The 21,857-nt window shown below is 42.1% G+C and overlaps 1 long non-coding RNA gene across 8 annotated transcripts in view; it reads left to right on the top strand.

Moving 5' to 3' along the window:
• The first annotated feature begins 910 nt into the window (after nt 1-910).
• The window catches only part of LOC119152686, a 256,932-nt gene continuing 235,985 nt past the window's right edge, over nt 911-21,857 (top strand). For all 8 annotated transcript variants that reach the window (XR_005105849.1, XR_005105856.1, XR_005105857.1 and 5 more), the window contains exons 1-2: nt 911-1,094; nt 17,606-17,670. This is a non-coding gene — a long non-coding RNA (uncharacterized LOC119152686). The remainder of the gene's footprint in view (nt 1,095-17,605; nt 17,671-21,857) is intronic.

Here is a 21,857-nt window from a genome sequence, read left to right as displayed (position 1 = left end):
ATTTCCATCCAGCTGCCTCAGGCTGCTGTCCTCTTGAAACCCCGCTGAACAGCTAAGGCTTCTAATTAGGTTTGAGGGTGAGGGTCTCTTTCTGTCCATATATCACTTTCTTAGACAGGGCTTTCACAGAATTTGCAAGAAGGAAAATGCAGGGCGCTGTCGAAACAGTATCTTCTTCAGAATGACCTGAAAAAAATGGGTTTTGTGTGAAAGTTGGCTCTTTGGGCGAGGGCGGGGAAGGGGGAGAAGGGAAAAGAGGGAAGAAAGATGGTGAAAATTGCCGACACCTCCCATAAAACAGCTCCTGGCACACTGATTGGATTGAAATGATATTGTGAGTCGCTGGGGACGTAAACCCATGCAACAGACTGCAGCACAGTGTGGACATGTGGGGCATTGGTTGTGCGCCATGAAGTGATGATCTCCGGATGCCTGAATTGCATTTTGGTTTTTAAGGGTTGTTTGCTTTCATATTAAAAATTCCTTTTGTGGCAATAAGGTCTAATGCTACATATAGTGTCACTACGGGTACAAGAATTTATCTCTGTGAAACTGAGCGGTCTGATGTGATTGTAAGTCCACTGAGATCAGTAGGAAAAACATTTCCACGTGGCTGATGCCTTGCGTGGCTGGCATGGAGCCCTGGCACTGCCTCGGTGTGCCAAAGCACCTGTCAGCATCTTGGAGGGGCTTTTTTGTCCCCAGTTCTTAGAAAATTATGATGATAGTACAGATACTCGTTATGGAGATAACAGAAAACGGAGTCAGCTGGCTGCATTTTGGTGACCCTTTGCCCACTTTATGTACGAAGGCCGTAACAGCACCTCACCCGGGGGAGGGCTGCTCCAGGCCCGAGGGAAGGTGAGGCCAGAGGAAGGTGTGATACAAGTTTGTCTCATATTTTTTTTTTTTTTCTTCCTCCTGCTGGACCTAGCGGGAGCCAGCCTGTAGACTTTGCGTTTTTAAATTTACTCGTGATCCAAAGCGTGAGACACCCTGTAAACCTGGATCTTACTCTCACCCGGGTGCCCCTGCGTGCCACCTGCATGAGTACAGCTAGAAAGGCTCAGAGCAGAGCCAGCGGCACTGAACGAGTAAGTCGGATTTGGGAAGAAATTATAGCAGAAGGCCCTTTCCCCCTGGGTGCGCCGAGCTGCGGAGGCGGCGGCCAGCCGCGGCCGCTGAGGGGGAGAGCGATGGTTGTGGGCACAGCCGGCCGCGGCGCCATTTGCATCTCAATGGGAGCCCCGTTGACGCGGCGTGTCGCCCCTCTCCGCCCTGCTCTGCCGACGCGCGGGTCAAGGCCGCAGGCGGGACGTGGCGGGGGGCGGGCAGCGGCGCGGGAAGCCTTTCCCGCCCCTGAGGGCGCTCACAGGCCCGCCCGGGCTGAGGTACCCCAAGCAGGGCCAGATGGTGCGGAACCCCTTTGTTTAAAATACATGGAAACAGGCTTTTCTCAGCAGCCTGCTCCCCTGGGACCAGGCTGGTCATGAGCCATGAAAAGCCCTGTGTGCTTGGTTGCAGCTTTGTCTCTCGCGTCACGAAGGCGGGGGGGGGGGGGGGGGGGGGGGGTCGGGGGTCGGTGGTGTCCATGGAGGTGGCTGAAGGCCAGGGAGGGCTGTGGTGATGTGGGGGAACCTCTCTGCCTAGCCCCAGGGGAAGGATGGCACCTACGCCCTTGGGCTATATGTTTCTGGCTGAGTGGTGTGACATGAGGGCTCTGCAGACGTTGCTCAGTCATGAGTTAAGAAGGTTTTACATCTACCTTGTGATAACCTTGCAAATAGTAGGGAGAGACTGGCCAGGGCTGCTGGAGCATTTCCTTTGCTCACAAGGTTGCCCTGCTGCAGTTCCCGTGGCTTCTGCTCCCAGCTGTGCTGATAACCCTAACATCACCAACAGCAAATAAACCCTGTGATGCCCCAGCCGCTGGGACATCTCCTGCCGCTCAGCTTCAAATGGGGTCAGTCAGCTGCCAGTGAAATGACCCATTTTCCCAGCTGCTGCCGAGTGCGCTTAGCCATGAGGCAGCCTGGGTTTGAGCTGTGTCCCTCCCCCAAAAAGTGTTGATGTGTGGAAAGGAAATAGGAGTTTTAGTGAAGCTGTGCTTAGCAGGGGAGTCTTGTATCTTAGTCAATAATATTTGAAAAGCGAAAAGAAGCTGAGGTGGATACTACAGAGTCACCGTAAAAATCACAAAAAATAGTTCTGGAACAAACCTGTGCTTTTCCAGCATTTTTGTTCACCATAGGGACCACCATGGTTTAGATAAATCTAGGTTTAGAGGGCTGTTTGTATAACATCCAAGACTGATTCTAGGGGAGGAAGGGGGGTCAGCAGCTATTAAAAATGAACACCTTGCGGTGTCTGCGAAATTCAGCTGTTTGGTCTGTTTTAGCTTTATCTTAGTTGGATTGTAGATTTACTAGAGACTTGGATGTATTTTTGCATTACAGCCTTCCATCTCAGCAAATCATGATGGATACAGGAAGGAGGGCCTGCATCTATGTAGTGTTTTTTCCTTTCTTTTGTGTATCCTATTGCTCTCAAGCAAACCCATCATTTCTGTGCTGCTTTCACCAACATCTTCTGAGCTGTTTTTAGAAAGCAACAGGAAAAAACCTTAAAATATGTTTCTCACTTTGACAGTGGTGTGGTTCTGATATATGGGTTAGGACTGAACATTTTCAAATACAGGCTAAATAGATAATACATTTCTACTGAACCATACATTTCTAATGAACCATTGGAAATAACTGTAAAGGCCGCCTTGGAGTGTATTTTGTATATGAGTTCAAATAATTTGTACTATGTTAGCATTTTAGAAGTGGGCTACTGAAATAAAAATATGCTCATAATTTTTCTCAAAGGTGTGAGAAATATTTTTATTTAATATATCCCTTAGTAATGGAAAGTATTCGTATCTCTATTAAAAATATGATTATATATTGGTGTTTAGAATATACCAATATGTAAAAATTTCATATGCGTCTCCCGATTTCTTCCTCTTTGTTACATATCAGTACTTCTAAATTATACTTTTGTGTGTTACAGTAATCTCAATAGCTCTCTTTTACTCTGGGAGTGAAAAAAAATCACCTGTACATCTGCCCCCACTCTCAGAATAAGAAAACCTTTATGCTCCAGTGAATATTTATCTCCAAGCGGTGACACCAAACTCCTTAGATGGGGCTGCACAGAGAATTTAAAAGTGGGATGCTCTGTGGCAGTTAATCATGGCTAATGTGGAGCTCAGGAGGAAGAGGAAATTATTTTATGACTAAGTGGAAAAAGGACAAATAAACAGGGCTAGGAAAAGGAGCTGTCGTGTGCAGGGGAGCCTAAGGCTTTTCGTGTGGTTGCAGGAAATGGGCTGTATGCATCATGAGGGGTGCCCACAAACGCACTCGGGGCTTTCAGAAGTGTATTTAGGTCACTGACACTTTGAAAGCTTTATACACTTTGAGCCTAGGGGCTGTAACAAAGGCATGTAAACTCAGAGTGAAGGCTAGCATCCATCCGTGGCTGGTCTTATTGTATCCACAGGAATTTCAGATCAATGAAGGATGTTAGCAATTATGTGCTGAAATAACTAAGTACAATGGGATGAGGTAAGGAAAGTGCTTCAGCCTTGAATTTGAATTTCTTTTGGTTTCTGTCAGTTTGTGCCAGCGTCCTTTGCAATACTTACTGTGTCTCTGGGGCTGTCCTATATTGTTCACAACAGGAAATTTGAGAGACACCATTTCAGCAGCAAGCGTCTAAGTTGCATGCGTGGATGTGGTCTTTTCCCTGGTGCAAGTTGCTTGCTGCATGGGGCGGTTTCAGTGCTGGACATGTGAAGGCATTTTATGGATGTGATGCTGGTTTCTCTCTTTTGGCACAAAATCCTTTATAGCGGGTATTGACCTGGATTTTAAGGCTGAGAAGAAATAACCCTCATGTCACTTGATTTCCTGCAAACCTCCAACCCCCAGCGTGCTGTGAAGGAAGTCCTGTGTGCCACCTCATGCTCCACTTGTTCCCCATGGTTCTTTCCCCTTGTAATTCCCAAAGGGCCAAACTCAGGGCTGTACGCCTGACCCCGTGTATTCAGGCCACTGGGCAGACTGAAGCAAGGAGGAGGAATTCCTTTGAAGTTGTGGAGCTGCTCCCCAGAAGCTGGCCGGAGCCCAGTGGTGGATGCAGCATCCCAGGTCCTTACTCTGTCTCCCTGAAAGGGATCAGATTCCTGCATTCTTCCTGCGGCACAAGCACATCAGTTCCACTACAGTGCAGCCTTCTCCCATTGCAGAGCAGTGGGCTGAGCCTGGCTCTAAACTATCTCAGAATGACAGACACTCGCAGAAAACCCCATTACAAACTTCCTTTCTTAAAAGCCAAAACACACGCTAGGAGAGCCTAGAGTCTACGACTTCCAGTTAGGACAGTTAATCAAAACATTTGCCATGTATTGTGTGAGCTCCTTCACAGTTTGTGCATTTATCTTTTAAACATCTGCAGAACAGCATGGCTTGGATAGGTTTCTGTTACTACTCTGAGCCTTCATTGGCTCTCGAGAATGAGTGAAGAGGAGCCAGACAACATAAAGGGCAGACAATCAAAGCTTTTGACTCTTAGATCCTTGCAGATGGGCCTTCTGATGAAATAACTAACAACTGTTGCCAGATCAGCAAGTAGCAACCACAAGGCACCTGTATTTATTTAACTTTCATTTTGTCAGATAACTTGTCTTAATGCTCTTGCAGTTTTAACTATGGATTGTAAGTCACGAGCCTTCCTTCTGATCTCCCTAGCGCAAGTGTAAAATGAGTCACTTGAGATTGGCTGTTGATAAGAATTCTTCTACTATAAATGTATGTTCTTCTACGCAAAGGCAGGATTGTGCCGAGGTGCAAATGATGAGTCCAGTGTCTCTGTTTGAAACATCTTTATTGTCAGCCTCCAGGGTGAAGTCTTCTAAGGGCACATAGTAGAGAAGGAAAGGTTTTTAGCAGCAGCCTTTGTTTACTATTAAAAAAACTGACGACCTCCTTTTCCTTTTCTGAATGGCTATGCATCCTGTGAATTCGACTGTGAAGAAAGAAAGTGAGACTATTTGCAGCCAGGGCCCCCCTAGCTACTTCAGTCTGCCCTGTGTGAGACTCTAGGTGAGGGGCAGCCAGCTTTCCTGACCTTGCAAGCTGCTTGCCAAAGCCAAGATGTTGCCAGATGCTTCAGGCTATAAGCCCTGCACCTCGGAGCCCGCGTTCCAGGAATGGCTCGCAGGTGGTGTTGCCAGCAGCTCTGCAGGAGCTTCATTGCTCCGGCCATTGTGGAAAGGAACAAGGCTGCTATGTGGCCGTGTCCCAGGATGACCTAGCGGCACTGGCTTAAGTAACTCCTGCTGTCTTGCTGCTTTTCATGGGCGCAGACTCTGATTGCCCAGTCGCCCCTGTGCCAATCTAGCCCTGCTGCCAGATGCCTCAGTATGGCCCTGGCACATAAAGTACACTGCTTGCTCATGGGCCATATGAGGCTCGCCTTATTCTTGCACATTCCCTTGCCTTCCTTGAAGGCAGCTATCCAAAATGTGCAACGCTGAATATTGGCTTCTATCGGAACAAGTTAGAACTCTGATTGCTTCTGTTTTTGGGTGCCGTAAAGGGGCCGAAGCAGTTCCTGAAAAGCAGTCAGCTTCACTGTTCCTGGAGTCAGGTACCTGAACAATGGCAGATGCCTAACCTTTATTTATAAATGCCAGATGTTATTTATTTCTGTATGTATCATTCTCTGGTTTTATAGCTGATGCTTTACCTGTGTGCTTTTGGTCACTAGTGGCTTTTGTTCACCAAATAGCATCCTGCTCATATATGTGCTACGGCTTGTTGACGTAGGATAAAATAACAAAGTGAACCTGCTCAAGCGTTAGAAACAACATCGCTGCACTACTATGAGACTTGGCCCACCTTCTTTAGCAATCCCTGTAGCTGTGCCTATAGCTTCAATAGCTTCATGATTTAGGGTATTGATTTTTTGACTAAATGAGCAAATGTGTTCTCTTTCTGATAGTGGAAACTAGTTAGAACATGGAGTTCTGCTAAATCTGATCTTTTTTTTTGCATGTCTGCAAGACCTGATGGTTTAAAAAGACTTTTATGTGACTTTTGCAGGAATGGTTTCCTTTGGTCACTCCTATCTAGCTCTCTTCTGATTCCAAAGGTGATGAAGAGGAGACATAGCTGATTTAAGTATTTTAAGCTGATGAAATTAGACCAGATTGATTAAGGGCATGTGTGATAAGCACTTGAAACCTATTTCCTCCTTGAGAAATATTCTTACAGAGGGACTCGAAATTCAGATTGATCCCAAGTTTTCAATATCAAGATTATTTAAGTATTTAGCTCTGCCTTATTGCTATTTTTAGGCTATACGGTATGACCTATCTTCAGATAGTTAAGTAAAACTTTTGTTTGCAAGGAATTCTGCTGAAAGATGTGAAATCAAGGGGAGCTGGAGGATGCTGTGATGCATGGTCTATCACTCAAGCAAGAATGGTCCTGCCTTTCCCCAGCTCCTCAGCTGATGTGTTGGCTTCTTTGTGGCTTCTTTTCCTGGTGTCATCTCCTGAAGGGATTGTCTTAGATCTGAATTTATGCAAATATAATACCACTGAACAGTGTCTTATGTTGTCCAGAACTGTGATCATAAGATGAAAATGCTGTTATGCTGTTGTGTTTGGGTTTTTTGTTTTTTGGGTTTTTTTTTCAGGTTGGAACTACAGTTAATTGCGAATGTCCTGGCCTTTGTGAATTTTAAAAATCATATCTACTTTTGCATTAACATCACATCATAAAATCAAATTTCCTTGTTTGTTTTTTAGATAAAGGGGAAAATAAAGAAGAACGGGATTTTATTTCACCAAGAAACATGGTGGGGCAAATTCTGATTAGATTTTACTAAAACAAACAAACTGGCCACACTTACTAGTTGTAAATCAATGAACAATTTTAGTCAGGAATATGGTTTTTTTCCTCTTATAAAACAAAATGTCTGATGTTTGCTTCTGTTCAGAGACTTCAATATTAATATTATCACAGTTTTTTCTAGAGATTATTACTCGCAGCAAGACTTACATGAAGGTGTACCAACCTGGCCAGTAACTCCAGACAGACTTTAATTCCCAGGAAATGTTAGGAAAAAAAGTCAGTATAGAATCTAGGGGCTGAAAATGAGGCTACTACATAGATACATGGTTTATTTTTAAGGACAGTTAGTTTGCTGCTTCTGGAAGTAAATATTCTGTATCTTACGAGGTAGGGTTGAATGAGGCATCTTTCACTATCGTATTGTTTGTTCATGATGATCAATGACATTGATTGAGAGTCAGAAGTGAATATACAAATCCAAGCCTCCAAGCCTTTGCATGGCTCTGGACACACTTTTGAGCGTATCAGCGAAGAACAGGGGGCGGGCTGGCTCTGGGAGGGTAAGGCTGCTGCCTGCTGTACTAAATGTTTTTCAGTTGTGGTTTATGCGGGATTTGCTAACGTTCTATGAAGAGCTAGTTTGTCCAGCTTTACAGATAAAATACGGGATTTGCTTATCACAAAAAAAAAAAAGCACGTGAAGGAGGCTGGCAAAATTTTCATTCGCCCCCTCCCCCCGTGCAGTTCCTGTACCTATCAAAAGGATTTTATGAGATGGAGAATGAGGAGGATACGTGATTTCCTTAACTGTGACTGAAAGGAGATGGATTTGTAAGACAACTTTGACAGTACCTTTGTTGCTATAAAGGAACGTGTGGGAAATCCTGTTTTGTGTGTTTGAGTGTGGCAATCATCCTGGTGCTCTTCCTCATCACAAACTACAATAACCCTGACTAGGATCAGAGCACGTATTACCCCATATATAATAAAGGTGTCGAAACCCTTTCTGCAACAGTTTCTCTAACCTGGTAGCCGGGGTGTTTTTGCTGACTCAGCAGCATTACTGCACCAGTGGCAGCACTGCACAAAGCTTGCACACACTGCGCCCAAAGTTAAGGCAGGGTGCTCTGCGCATTGCGTGGTGGGCAGGAAAAGGGCACAAGAGCAGGGGAGCCAAGGGCCGACAATATAAGCGTGAGGAAAGAGGATTCCCATTTATCGCTGCACTGCTGCTCGATGGCTCGCGCAGAGTAATGTGAACTTTGTTGCCTGGTTCTTGCTGCTTATTACATGACACTATTTCCTTTATTTTGTCATTAGCTAAATCTACCTCAGACTGCCGGTTAAGGAAATAATTTGCTGCACCTGCTTCCACTTTCTCTGTCGTGGACAGTTGCTGGTTTTACAAAATGTTTTCTGTTTGTCAAGCTGCTCAGCCTGCCTGGAAATGTTTTGCCTGCCCAAATTTTTTAGGCCCATACCTCAAGGACTTGTTACTAGGTAACAGAGTTTCATTTGCCAATTGCCCACTATTTCCTTCTCACTGTATTACAGGCCTGATTATTAACATTTAGTTCAGAGAAATTGCTGTCATTATGTGAAGTAACTTCCTTTAGAGGTTACTCATTAACCTTAGGTATTTTACTGTGCGATTATAATTGCCAAATGCCATAGGCATGGAAAACCTTTGAACTCCTCAAGGTATTAGTGTATGAGAGAAACGGTATCAGCTGTGATTTTTATACCTTCTCCACATCCCCCACCCGCCCCCCAATTACGTTTCTTTTGACTGTATTCTTGTTCCATTCCTCTTGGCGTGCTTCATGGCATACAGAGCCTGCTCAGCTGCTGGAGAAGAGAATGTTTCCTTCTGAAAGGGAATCAGTCTCTCCTGTGCCCTTTTATAGATCTGAGATTTGCCCTAGCAAGCTCAGTGGTGTTATAGCGCTGATTATCTGCTTCCCAGTGCAACTAGGAAGAGAATTTGATCTCTTGACCGTGCATGAAAAGTGAAATATATTGGGAAACCGTTTCCAACCATTGTGTGGTATGGTCCATGCTGTTACCATGTACAGTTTTCCAGCATTCAGGGTGGCTCTTCCATATTTGCTTTGGGGAGATTCTCAGTCAACTCTACTGCTATATATTATGTTCAAGGAATGGAAATTTTCAGATAAAAACACCATTTCCACCATCCCACCCCCCACCCCCCCCTTTTTTTTTTTTTTTCCCTTTTCATTGTCTATACGGAGAAAATCAGCTGTGTACTAAAGTGTTTGTCTTGGGGCAACATGTGTTCTCTGGAAAAATCTTACTAAACATATTTGTCTTTCTCCCCTAACCCACTCCTCCTTAGAGGTCCATCAACATTCCTGGTAACTTGATTCCTCTGACAGGATAGAGCAAAGCTGCTGTAGCTGTAGTGTAGACCTGTGTTGCCACGTGACTTCAATGAGGAAATATATATCATATTCAGGAAATTAGGGGACAAGTGAGATATATACCTAATGCTTAGACAGAACTAAAAAAATAGAAAAAGTACGCAGGCAATAAGCACGTTTTTACATGGAGTCAGACCTAGTTTTGACAGTAGGAAACGAAATGTTGTGGTGGCCAATGAAATGTTAGTCTGGTAGATCTAAAATACAACAGTAGAATAACCAATGCAGTGCTATAAATAAAAAGCTAAGATGGTATTAAAAAATGAGTCCTCCCAAGTCTGAGCTGGGCAGGGGGGAGAATATAACAAGATGATCATGACTGAGCAACTTCTATCAAGCCCTTGATTTAATATTGCTTACTCACTCTGCGCTGTCCTTTTAATGTCAGCATGAGTTTGGGGGTTTTGGTTATTTTTTTTAGAGGGGGAAGAAGTGATGGGGAAAAAAACCCCTCAAACCAGTTATGTGCTTGCATGCTGCACATGCTGTACAATCTCCATGATGAGAGTGCCAAGTCAGTACCCTGATACCAATAATGAAAAATGTTTAGTAACACACTTTCTGATAGTGGCCTAACTCTCATTTTTTTTTCTGTTTTTGTTGATGGTAATTTGCTGCTGCTTTCATCCTCTAGGACAAACCTTGCTCCCTATTTCAGTGGATTTTCTAATTTGATGATGTGTCAGCTGTAACTTCTCAACTACTGTGTGTTGCAATAAGCTAACCAGTGGAATTTGTGTTGACATCTAACGTTATCCCTGGGATAAATTCACTGATCCATAAAGTCCAAGCAGTGCAGAAAAGTAACATGCAAAACTTTTTTTTGGTAAAAAAACTGTGCTTCACTGAATTCCTGTTTACTCCTACTTAACCTGCTCACCTGTAGCTCCAGGTCTGATTCATGAGATCTATAATTCAACACTGTGGGAATAGCTCAGTGTTCAGTTTTTGTTCTATAAGTTTGTTGTCAATAAGTCCACATCATCTAAAGCAAGGTAGTAGTATAGTTTCAAAAAAGCAAACCCCAAACTAGTGTTAACTACTTAGAGCCCTTCTCAAGAATACAGCATGAAATAAAATTTGCTGGTGTGTAACATGAAAATTATTAGCAAAACTTTATGCATGAGACAGTGCTCAGTGAAATTAAAAGCCTATTAGATACCATAATCTCATACCCTATCAAAGGTTTTGGATTGCATACAGATACAAAAGCATGCTCTAAATAGCAGTTACTCATTGTACTTGAGGCAAATATCTGTTGAAGAATCAGGGAAACAGGGCGCTAGCACGGCTGACACCTGAAACAAGACATGTTACTGCCAGCTGTGGCATGTTTCTTGCATTCAAGGAGACCAGTAAATGCCTGAAAACATTTATTTATTTATTAAATGCCTAAAATTTTCTGTCCTCTGCTGTACGGGTATTACAAAATATTTAGCCTTATTTTGATATATGACATTGTTTTGTTTGAGATGGTGTCATGGAAAAACATTGAGTGTGATAAAACAGAGATCTAATGTTTTTTTCTACAGAAATGTCTGTGATAGTTCAAATGTTACATTTTTTCCATGTGTTGAGTTTGCAAGTGCAGGAAAAACAGATTTATTTTTAGACCAAAATTAGACTACATACTAATACAGAGTAAAGTACTTTCTCCCACTGAAGTTTTGGCAAATTTTATGTTAAACAATGAGTATTAGCTTTCCATAAAAGACAGTGCAATGGGGTAAACCTCTCTTGTGGCAAACTGCATTGTAACTCCACTTAAGGGAAAAGTAATAAAAAAAGGGGAGGGGGGAAAAAAAGTGTGGATGGGAAGAAAGGCTTTAAGTACAGCATAAATGGTGCTGTCCTTATGATATACAATAACAGGCTGAGGTTGCCATAAACACTCTTTTTTTTTTTCATAAGGTCTGGATATGTGCCTTTGCAAGTCTCATTGGAAGCAGGATTTGTTATCTGGAACCTCTAAAGAAACATCTGTGAGGTTCAGTGTATTATTTTCTTGTACAAGTTGCTTTCCGAAAATGAAATGCATACCAGTCTTACAAAATGGACAAAATATTATTGATTGGCCACCAGGAAGGTTATATGTAAACTTATAAAAAAAAATTATTTTCAAGATGCTTGGTAAGACATTTAGGTCTTTTTTAAAAAAAAAAAAAAAAAAAAAAAAAATCATTCCTCTTCACTAGTCCTGATGTGGTCATGTTTTTTTCCTTTTATCAGTAAGTGAAAAAAGGAACCTGTGCTCAGCAGACCTCACTGATGGTGTATTGCTTAATAGGCTGGTATATGTAGGAGGAGTGATTAGATGTAAGTTCAGGATGATCACGAGAGCAGGACATGTAGATATAGTTAGGATACAAGTTCTTGTCAATTATGACAAGGGGCAAAAAGGCCAAGGTAAACATGTAGATGGAGGAACAGAGTATCTGACAAGTGCTGTGATCCTTCCTATGGTCCTTTTCTTGCCTTTTTTTTTTCTCCCCTTTCCTTTCAAGTCTCCAAGAGCAGAGAAGGGTTGGTTGGTTTGTTTGAGTTTGTTTGGTTTGTTTTGGTGTTTTTTTTTTTTCTTTTTTTGCTCTGTGTTGGTGTTTTTTATTTTTTTTTTCCTGGAGAGGAAGGAATAAGAAGAAATCTTGGTGTCTTTAAAAAAGGAGGAGAAAGGCAAGAAATTGATTACACATGATTTGTAGTACAAAAAGCATGGTGAGGTATGAGCAATAACATCTGACTTGCTGCATTGCAACTGTGACGTTTGATTTTCCTCTTTGCTTTTTTTTCCCCCCTTCAAATGCAAAGCTGGGATCTGTTGTTTCTGATTAAAGGTATGGTGAGCTGTGTGCCTTTAGAAAACTGCAAAATACTCGCTCCCCACACCTCCATTCCTCATGCTCTCTATTGCCCGATGTGGAAGTTGTGGCTCTATGGGGATTTACCATTTCCTCCTAGGATCACCTGTGCTGTGCCTTAAATAAAAGTTTGTTTCTTCAGCTGTCAGACTTTTGAGTTTATCTGACTCGGGTTGACCCCTTAGTTTTATAATGAGCTAGTTTATTTGCTTGTGCAAATTGGGTTTTCTTAGACAGAAATATAACAGACTGTAAAGAGGCCAATCTTTTGATCATTTCACCTCCGGAAGGGGGAAATCTGCAATGCCTTTCTGCACTCACTGGGCACTCTCTGGGTTGTTAATAACATTAAGTTACTGTTCCTGAATGCTTTGTCATAGGATATTATTTTTTTTTTTTAAATACCATGTTGTACAAGTCTGGTGTGTGGAAAAATGTTGTTTCTTCTATCTGTGCTAGAAATATTGATAGGTTTAGAGGCTAATTGCTTTTCTATTTCCAGGAAATACAGAGCCTTTGCTTAGCCACTAGTCTGACTGTTTCTAATTCTTCTTTAAATATATCTTTATGTTACACGTATAGTCAGGCATACAGGGAAGCATGAGGTAGAATGCTGGAAGAAAAATAGGAGTAAACAGTTTGTGAAAATGGTGCCAGTTTTTCCTCGATGGGCCTCGATCCTCTAATATAGCCTAACAAAGCTGGGAGTAATGTGCCAAAATATCTTTTTAATAAACAACATAGTCAGTAGGAAATAATACTGGTCAGGGCTTGTTTTTCTGGCTCGGGGCCTCATTCCAACCTGTTGCAACCAGCTATTGAACGTCTATGGGGACACCCCCATACAAGAGGCCCCATGGAGGAAAGGAACTTTTACATTTCTGTTTGACTGGGATCCTTGCCAGTGGCTAAGCTCAAAGTGCAGTTTCCAGTAATTTGCTGTTACTACTCTGCATGTTTGATAGGCCAGGACAGAAGCATGCAACCCGAAGTAATATTTCCTGATTTCTGACATTTCTCAAGACATGAATGGAGGTTGCTGAGGCACTAAAACTTGGAAGGGTTTTCCTGACTCCAACACGTTCAATCCTTTCCTTTTCTCCTCTTGTGCAGCCCCCTTCCTTCGCCCCATCTCCTCCCTTAGATCACGTTCCCTGCTGTTGTCAGTTCCGTATTTGGATGACATTCATATTGATTGTTTCCCTATGCAAACACTGTGTAGCTTGCTTATGCAACCAGAAAAATCCTATTGATTTACTGAGTGTGAGGTTTATTTTAGATAGATACCCTTCTGTAGTAGTGATAACACCTTCATCTCCCCTTAGAGTTATAGTTAACCTTCTCATTTTGGGGGGAGGGGATGCAGATGAATTTCTTTTGCCCTGCTGACTGTGGCAAGAGGGAGGTAAGCAGAGGGAGAAACCAGCAGAATAGCTACTGTTCTCTCCAACATATGCAGTTGTAGGCCATGTGTATGCCATTGTGGTTATGGAAGAAGCATCCTTTATAATTAAGATTATATAAGCATTCCTATTGTAATCCTTTGTTTTCAGCTTTCCAAAATTGCCTCTGTTGGGCTGATGTTTTCCTTGTTCTTGGACATCTGACATGGCTTGTTCTCTGCCATGTCACAATTTACTTATTTTCCAAGCAGGGATACAAACGTTGGAGAGAGCTGAGGAAATGGACCTCTCTTGCCTGTTTGAAAAAAATCTCTTGAAACTTTTGAAAAATAGATCCAGAGTCAAAACGAGCTTTAGGTAGACAGTTGGATGTGACTGTCAAAGAGGGGAAAAGACTTTTGGTGAACATTATTTTTATTACTAAATAATCTACATTTGTGCAAAAAGTAATGCAAATGTGCTGTGTAAGGGCAGAGCTGAGACTGTGAAGGGAGCCTTAAATGATTAAGATCCTAATTCTCTTTTTTTACAGTTTAAGTATGCAGGCTTCCTAGATACACAGGGGTGTGGGGGTATTAGTACAGCTACCTACAAGAGGAGAGCAGTAGGAAGTTTAAAGGTGTGGTACTCAGTTCTAACTGCTTACAGTTAGAACTTACGTGAACAAAACCGAAGTACTGAAACTGTACACTGATTTTGCACTGAAGCTTCGCTTTTTAGCTGAAACTGTCGTCTCACTTCTCGTTTGAAAACCAAATAAAATTCCTTTGACTACTGTGTAGCTAGTGTTTTCAAATAAATAAGCAAGCAAATACCTTTTCTTTCAGAGTGCACTGACAGGTGTTCACAGAATCCAAGCGCTCATGAGGTTTTAATCATTAAACTAAACAGTTTCATGAAAGCAGAGGAATTTGGAGTTAATTCTGATCACTTCATATCCACGGCAGTGTGTCCGCTGTAGTGACATACATGGGACTGCCTAAACAGCAAGCTGAAGGAAGTAGTAAGAACATATTTTTGAGCTGAATGTTTCAAATACTTAACTGGAATTGCATTATTCATGATTAGTGCCTTTTTTCCGATGTTTAGTCAAAAATTCTCTAGGGGGGGCAGTGGGAGAAAGCATTGAGTAGCAAATAATCACAAGATGATCTACAGTGGCAATTAGTTTGCCCATGAGTGTAGTGCATCACTGGTACTAGGGTGTTTGTCATGTGGCAGGCAGCTGTGTTCCATTGACTGATGCTCAGCCCTCCCCTTTAACCAGCTGCAGTGCATTGGCCTCCCTCTGTTTTCATTTTTGGCCAGAAGGATATGAGTGGAGAGGAAGGGAGAAAACTACGATCTGGTCTGTGATTTTTTTTTTTTTTTAATTTTTTTTTTTATTAATTGTGTGTGAGAATAATTCACCAAAGGCTGACTGCACGAATTTGTTACAACCACAACCTCCTGTGGGTAACAGAGCCTCTGGCTATGTTACAAGCACTGTGAAGTGATTGAAGAATGTTGGGTTGCATCATGAGACCAAACAGCAGGTAAACAAAAGGAGCATGCTACATTCAAATGAAATAACTCCTCATAAACCTGGAGGATTGCAGTGAATTTTGTGCAGCTGTGTTGCTAAGTAGCTTCCCGGCCAAGAGAGCACCAAAGATGTTACACTGAGTATCTGTAATGGGTTACTACAGTGAAACTGCAACATAATTCTGTTAAGGAAGATGTAGGGCTCACTAAATCTCATAGGAAGTTTTCAATATAGTCCTTTGTGTCTTCATTGTTGATATGTGAAACCAGAATAATATCCAAAAGGCTTTCTTTGGTCTCCATAATATCTGCTGTAATGTGAATTGTACAGAGGGAGTTGGTTTTGTACTTTGAGATCATCAGGAGAAAACAAGAAATCATGAAAGAAGAAACGTGTGTCCTGTTGCTCACTGTAACAACAAGCGTTGAAAATGATTCAGTGATCTGTAAAGTTCAGCATGAGTCTTACTCAAATAGTGAAATTTATGAGAACAGAGTAACTGTCACACTAGATTAGATCAAATGTTATTGTGACCAAGTATCCTGTCTCCAGCAGAGGCCTGTGAGAGAGGGATTGATAAAAGGGCCTGAGGAAAGGGGTATACATTTGAAATTATCTTTCCCCTGCTGTATCTTTTCAGCTTCTGGCAGAGTCGTATAGCAGCTTCCTAGTCGGATGTTTGCATTCAGACCATTGTGCTTGACAGCTGCTGCTGGATGTGTTTGTCATTTATTTCTCTGATCTCCATTTTGAACCTATGTGCTTCTTTGCCTTGACCAGTCCCTGTGGGCACTGAGTTCCACACTGTAATTGTTATATGAAAAAGCACTTTCCTTTTGTTTCTAAATTGCTGCCAGCTTAAGAAACAGGATCCCTAGCTTTCAGTATTAGATAGAGTAAATAATTCCGTTTTTTACCATGTCATTCCATTCATTATTTTCTAGATGTTGATTCTGTCCTCTCTTAGCTGGCATGTCCTAATTTATTTAGTTTCTTCCTGTCCAGAAGTTGTCCTCTACCTGTTACTTTCCACATTGTCTCTTTCTCTAATTTTTCCTAGTTTTACTGTATGCTTTGTGAGATGCACGGTGTGGAGGTGAATGCAGCACTGTAATCAAAGGACCCTAATGTGTAGCCCACAGTGTGTAACCCCAGAAGGTTGCTTGTATGAGCAAATGCCTTGAACCAAAGGTTGTACAGTTTAGCCTGAGAAGTCCAGCACTGTCAGGCTTTGTCTGTGTGGTGTCCAAACAAGATAAAGCTGTACAGGTGTTCCTTGTTGTGTCCTTTAAGTTCGTCATCTGTGTTCTGAGGTTACAGCTGTGATGCTAAAGCTTTGGGTAAACCATACTTGAAGTTCCAGTGCCTAAAACAGCGAGTGGCAAAAGAAAAAGAGAATACCAACCATCACAGGATGAAGAAAGTCTGTGACATGCTGGGAGAGGATGACGGGAGAAGTTCTGAACCTGTTCAACAAAAAGCTATTACACCCCCACCCCCTGAACCCTGCAACTCACAAGTCAGGTAGTTTTTCAGGGTTTTTCATGATCCTGTTTGGTTATTTATGTATGTGGATTTCTGCCTGTGAGTGCTGATACGCGCTGCCCTTAAGCTATTTTGTAGTGCAATATTATGTTTGAGACTCCTCTGAAATCTTGGCTTTACTTGGCACTGAAAGCCCCATGTACTTTGGTAACAGCCTTATAACACAGCAAAAATTAAAGCAGTTCCTTTTGTGGTAACATTACAAGTCAATAATTTGAGCTTGAACTGTGTCCATGTTCAGTGAAGAGTGAGGATTACATCCCCCCTTCCCCTTGCTGTCCTGTGTAGCAAATCCAGACCAGTTCCCCGCAGGGAGCTGAGCAGGAGAAAGGAAGGGAGTGTCATCCTCTTGGGAGCTGTTACAGCATCCGCTCCCCCCAGGAAAGAGGAGGGAGGAATTCTGACAATTCCTTGCCAAGCTATTCCAAGGATAGAGCCACTTACACCCCACCAGCTAATCAGGGCTGTTCCTGAAGGCTTTATTTTAGCATCTGGACTTCAGTAACTTTTTTAAGCCTAGTTTTGTACTGAGGATTACTGTGAATTTAGATCCAAACCATTGCTTGAGTTGCATATCCAAAATAAGCATTGTTAACAAAAGCGAAGTGCCTTATGCGTTTTTTTATTCAGTGCTAAGAGCAGCTTGACTGCTAATACTACATGTGCTGAAAGAAATGGAGCTGTAGTGTTTCAAGCTAATTCTGGAATTTTGAAGCATACCCTTCGTGGCAAACTGTAATGCCCATGATTATGCTAGTGGTGATCAGTTTGAGGCCAGTGAGATGTGGGTGCAGAAAGATACAGGACTGAGTCCTTATAAGATGACAAATGTGCACTTTGCCACGTTTGTTTAATATTGTGCTATTAGTTTTTTGAAGTGCCTTTGTGTATAATGTCTGACCGTGTTACCTTTTAGAATTTTTTCCAGGTCTGCTACTGTTCAAATAAATCTCATAGCAAAGCAAGAATGTATCCTGTCTCCTCCTAAAGCAGGTAGGCTTACTACTTTTGCTGCCTAAGTCATTCTAACAGTCATGGTGTTAGAAAGATTTAAACAAAATTCTGCTATATATCCCAGCAGTTACTGTGGAGAAGTATATGGGGAAGGGAGGACCAAGGTAAGAAAAGAGAGGGTGGCTGCCTGAGTTGAAGAGAGAGCACTTACCTCTCTTCTCTTGCTGTGTCTGTCCAGCCTGAGTATCTGCACGGAGTTCTGAGTCTCTCACTTTGTAGTAATCCATGAACACAACTGGGTAGAACCAAGCAGGACTGAACTAGTCTGGAAGCTGAATTGCTTTGTGTGCCACAACAGTTTCTCCAGCTCTGGTTGAACATTCTGGCTTTATGCAGCAGACAGCTACACAAACAGAATAAAAGCTCAGTTCTCCTTGCATTGCCTTTGCCCTTTATGCTCTAGATTTTACAAGGGATGTTTTTTTTCGCGTGTGTGTATTGAACCAAAGGATTCCTAACCGAAGGAGCAGATTATTTGTTCTGCAATGCGCATGTTAGTGAAAAGTGCAGAGCAAAGGGTGTAGCCCATTTAATAGCTATTAAGCTGTACAGTACATGGGTGTAGCAAAAGCTTCAGCTTGCAGGGGTGGCTTTTTTGCTAATACAAGGATACAATAAGAAATGGAACAACTCTACTGTGTGTTGGAAGACAAGGCCCAGATAAGTAGTGTTATCAACCAGTAGGAAGAGCAATTAATGACCAGGTGGAGAACATCTGTTCCAGGTGCAAAATCTGAATATTGAAACAGCACTGACCCCAGACACTCTTTTATAGTAATTAATAAGAATGGAATAGGCAGATAAATGAAGCTTAGTGATATCTGGCTGTAGTACCTTTGTCACAACCCCCTGTATTACCTAACACTCTTATAAGTGTGTGGACATGAAACTGTAACTGTGAAAGGATTCTGATTTGTCTCTCTCATTTGTCACCTCTGCTAGGGAGAAAACAGTGTTGATGACTGTATAAATCTGTAGAGGAGTGAGAGAATATTTCAGTATGTGTATAATGTGATGTATTGATATTGCTTGAAAGGTAGAAAAATGGCTGTCAGATGATTCTCAAAGCTTTTAATTGTAACTTGCGATTCCAGGTGATTAAATTCAGTGGGGACTTGATTAGATTTGCTGTCTCCCCCCTCAAAACCCTGGGATAACGATTAGTTCACTGTCTCAAGCTGTCTTGAATAATGGGGTGAGTCCATTAGTTAGGATGTTTCTGCTAAAATTATTTGCAAGAAAATAATTGTTTAGAATTGCATTTACATGGTGATGGACAGACTTTGGCCGTTAAGGTAGAATGAACAGATCAGATTGCAGGGTGGTGTTGACTTGTATCTTCACTTGCAGACTGTTGGGGAGTGTGAATTTGCCCTTGGTTTGCTCTTTTGGAGATTGTTCTACTGCTCTTAAGCATTTGGGAAGCTAAAGAGATACAGTCGTACTCTGGTCTGGTGTCTAGGATACTTGGCTGTCTAGAGGGGGACACCAGCTCCTTGTTCTGTGAACATTTGGAATACAAATTTCGCACCTCATCTTTCTTCTCTTGTCCTGCTGTTTATACTTTTCTTTCCCTATCATCAGTCATTTGGGATATGGAAACCGTATGAATACAGGTGTCAGCTATGCTGGGGATGCTTGCTCTATCTCGCTGCTTCCAAGAAGACTTTCTGAAAGTTTTCTGGGGGTAGATCTTATCTTGTGGTCACAGTCAATGTGTTTTCTGGGGCAAGGCTTACAAGTGCAGCATGCAGAAGAAAAGTTGGCCTGAAAATCCCACCAGAAGAAAAGAGGAGCTGAGAAAATAGTGTTTTAGAACTTAAGTTCTGAATTTATCCGCTGATGAAAATCTAGAGACCTGCAGGGTTAGGATTAGCTAGGTCAGGGCTTGAAGACTGTTGGTGTTAACCAGTGAGAGAGAATGAGAGAGAGAGAGAGAGAGATATCCCCAAATCTATCTTTTTGGTTTAGCTTTGTATGTTAACTCCTAGAAAGATGTAATGTGCTAACCACACTGCTAAGCTCAGAGCATCCCTTTCCTATTTCCCTTGGCAGCCAGTTTGTTTAACTGTAGGTCATGCCAGGAAGGAAAAAAAACTGAAACAAATCAAAGCTCCTCTTCATTTTCTAGAGTGACTTTCTCACCTGATACATTGTGGTGCATTACTGTGGGAAGCTCAAATTCCGCCATATGCTGTGGGCTGTGATACAACACAACCCGATTTACCCAGGCTGTGTCAGCTACAGGAAGTCTGAAAATGTGGTTTCCTGAAAAACAAGTGAAAGGAGGGGAAGTACGTAGTTTTTGTTTTGAAGATGGCATTATTGGAAACTCCATGAGCACTGAGGTCAAAATACCTATGAAGTCGCTATTTAGTCATAGGAATAGTTGCCATCTATTTACAAGGCATCTGTGTGTGAATTGGGAAAAATCCTTTAACACGTGTCAGACCGTACAAAGATGAGTAATTCTGTGGAAATACTGTATGTGTCAGACGTGACTGATCGCTTGTTACCCTGTACTCTGTCCTTTGTTTTTGAGTAAGACTCAAATGTATGCGCTAGCAATAGTTCAGTATAAACCTGGCAGTATTTGGTATAATCCACTTGTCTCTTCCATTTCAGTAGAAGATGCAAGATTTTTTTTACTGAGAAAGTACTTCCTCGACAAAGTCAAATTGTGAGGCAGTTTGTCAGTTGGTGTTAGCTAGTAAGCACTGGCTTGCATCAGGGTAGGGCCTGATCTCTTTACTTTTAGGTGAATAACAGCTATCCTAAAAATGCATTTCCCAAGATGCATAAGCACTTGGTGAAACCACCTTGTGTTGTGCAGGGGTGGTTGTGATTGTTACCTCTGCTCAATTTTTTAATCCTATGTGTAGAATATAAAGCTCTTAGTTTCAGCACCTGTGGTCTAAAGTAGGAGTGGGATTTGTGGTACATGGCTGATGTGTGAGGCTAGGAACTGGAATCAAACTCAGTGCCTCTCTTCAGGCTCCATATGTTAACTTTAATTACTTTTCTACATGATTCCCTTTGAAACGTTTCATGGTTTTCTCAGTTCTTTAATACTGAATCTCTTATTTCCTGGACAAGTCCCTCAGCAACCTGATCTAACTGGACCTGCTTGGAGCTGGGAGTTGGACTAGATGACCTCCAGGGGTCCTTTCCGATGTAAACTATTCTTTGAAAAGTAAAAGATGCTTTTGGGGATGATAGATGAGGGACAGTAGGGAAAGATGTGGAGCTGGGGAAGCCACAAGCTCTCTATTTTACCCAAAGACATGAAGCACTGTTATTTTCATGTGTTTGTTGTTTCCGTCTTCTTCCAGTAAATTTAATTACCACTGTGCAGGACTTTTTCACAAGGGCCCCAGTATGTGATTATCTACAGAGGACTGAAGATAGAATTTCTGGTTGGCATCTTGGGTCAACTTTTCTTAACAATCAGTTCTAATTAAATTGATATAGCTTCTTTATCTGAGTACATATAGTTTAAATTCATGGAAATTAAATGTATGGCATGCAAAACAATGGATATGTGCAGAGAGCTTTAACGTGAAGTGACTCAATTCTGTGAGCAAAGAAACAATCTGGAGATGCCAGCAAGTAGAAGTCTGAGTATAGATGCTGCTGCTTCTGATTATTATTATTATTATTATTAATTATTTAAGCAGACAGAGGCCAGAGAAGATAAAATACAGACACCTTGTCACCACTGAAGATACTGACAGACTGAGAGAGTGCAGCAGACCTTGCTGCCCCTTGTGTTTCTGCAGGGATTTCAATCCAATAACGGCAGAGGAACTCTGCATGATTTGAAAGGAAGAAGGCAGAGAGTGCAATCTTGTTTGCAATGAGCTAGTTTCATTTGTTCCTTATCTGTCAGAGTAGTTGCAGCCTACAGAGCAGTTGTGGGGCAGCTTTGTGCCCAGTTCTTCCCTGGACTTGCACTGTTGGGAATTGGTCAGGCAATTGTAGAGAGAAAGTGTTTTTCCTGACCCTCTATTAAATATCTTTGCTTTGAGCTCTCTACTAACACAGGTGCCTTATGCTGGGCATGTCAATTTGACATGCAAAGAGGGCTAAACTGTAGAGGTATGCATTAAATGCAGACCAGAATAGTACCAGTGCTGTAAAAGGTGAGCTGGGAGTTCTGCATCATA

The sequence above is a fragment of the Falco rusticolus genome, chromosome 1, assembly GCF_015220075.1.
Source record: "Falco rusticolus isolate bFalRus1 chromosome 1, bFalRus1.pri, whole genome shotgun sequence".
NCBI lineage: Eukaryota > Metazoa > Chordata > Aves > Falconiformes > Falconidae > Falco > Falco rusticolus.
Note: the sequence above shows the minus strand (reverse complement) of the source record. Positions and strands in the feature narration are given on the sequence as shown.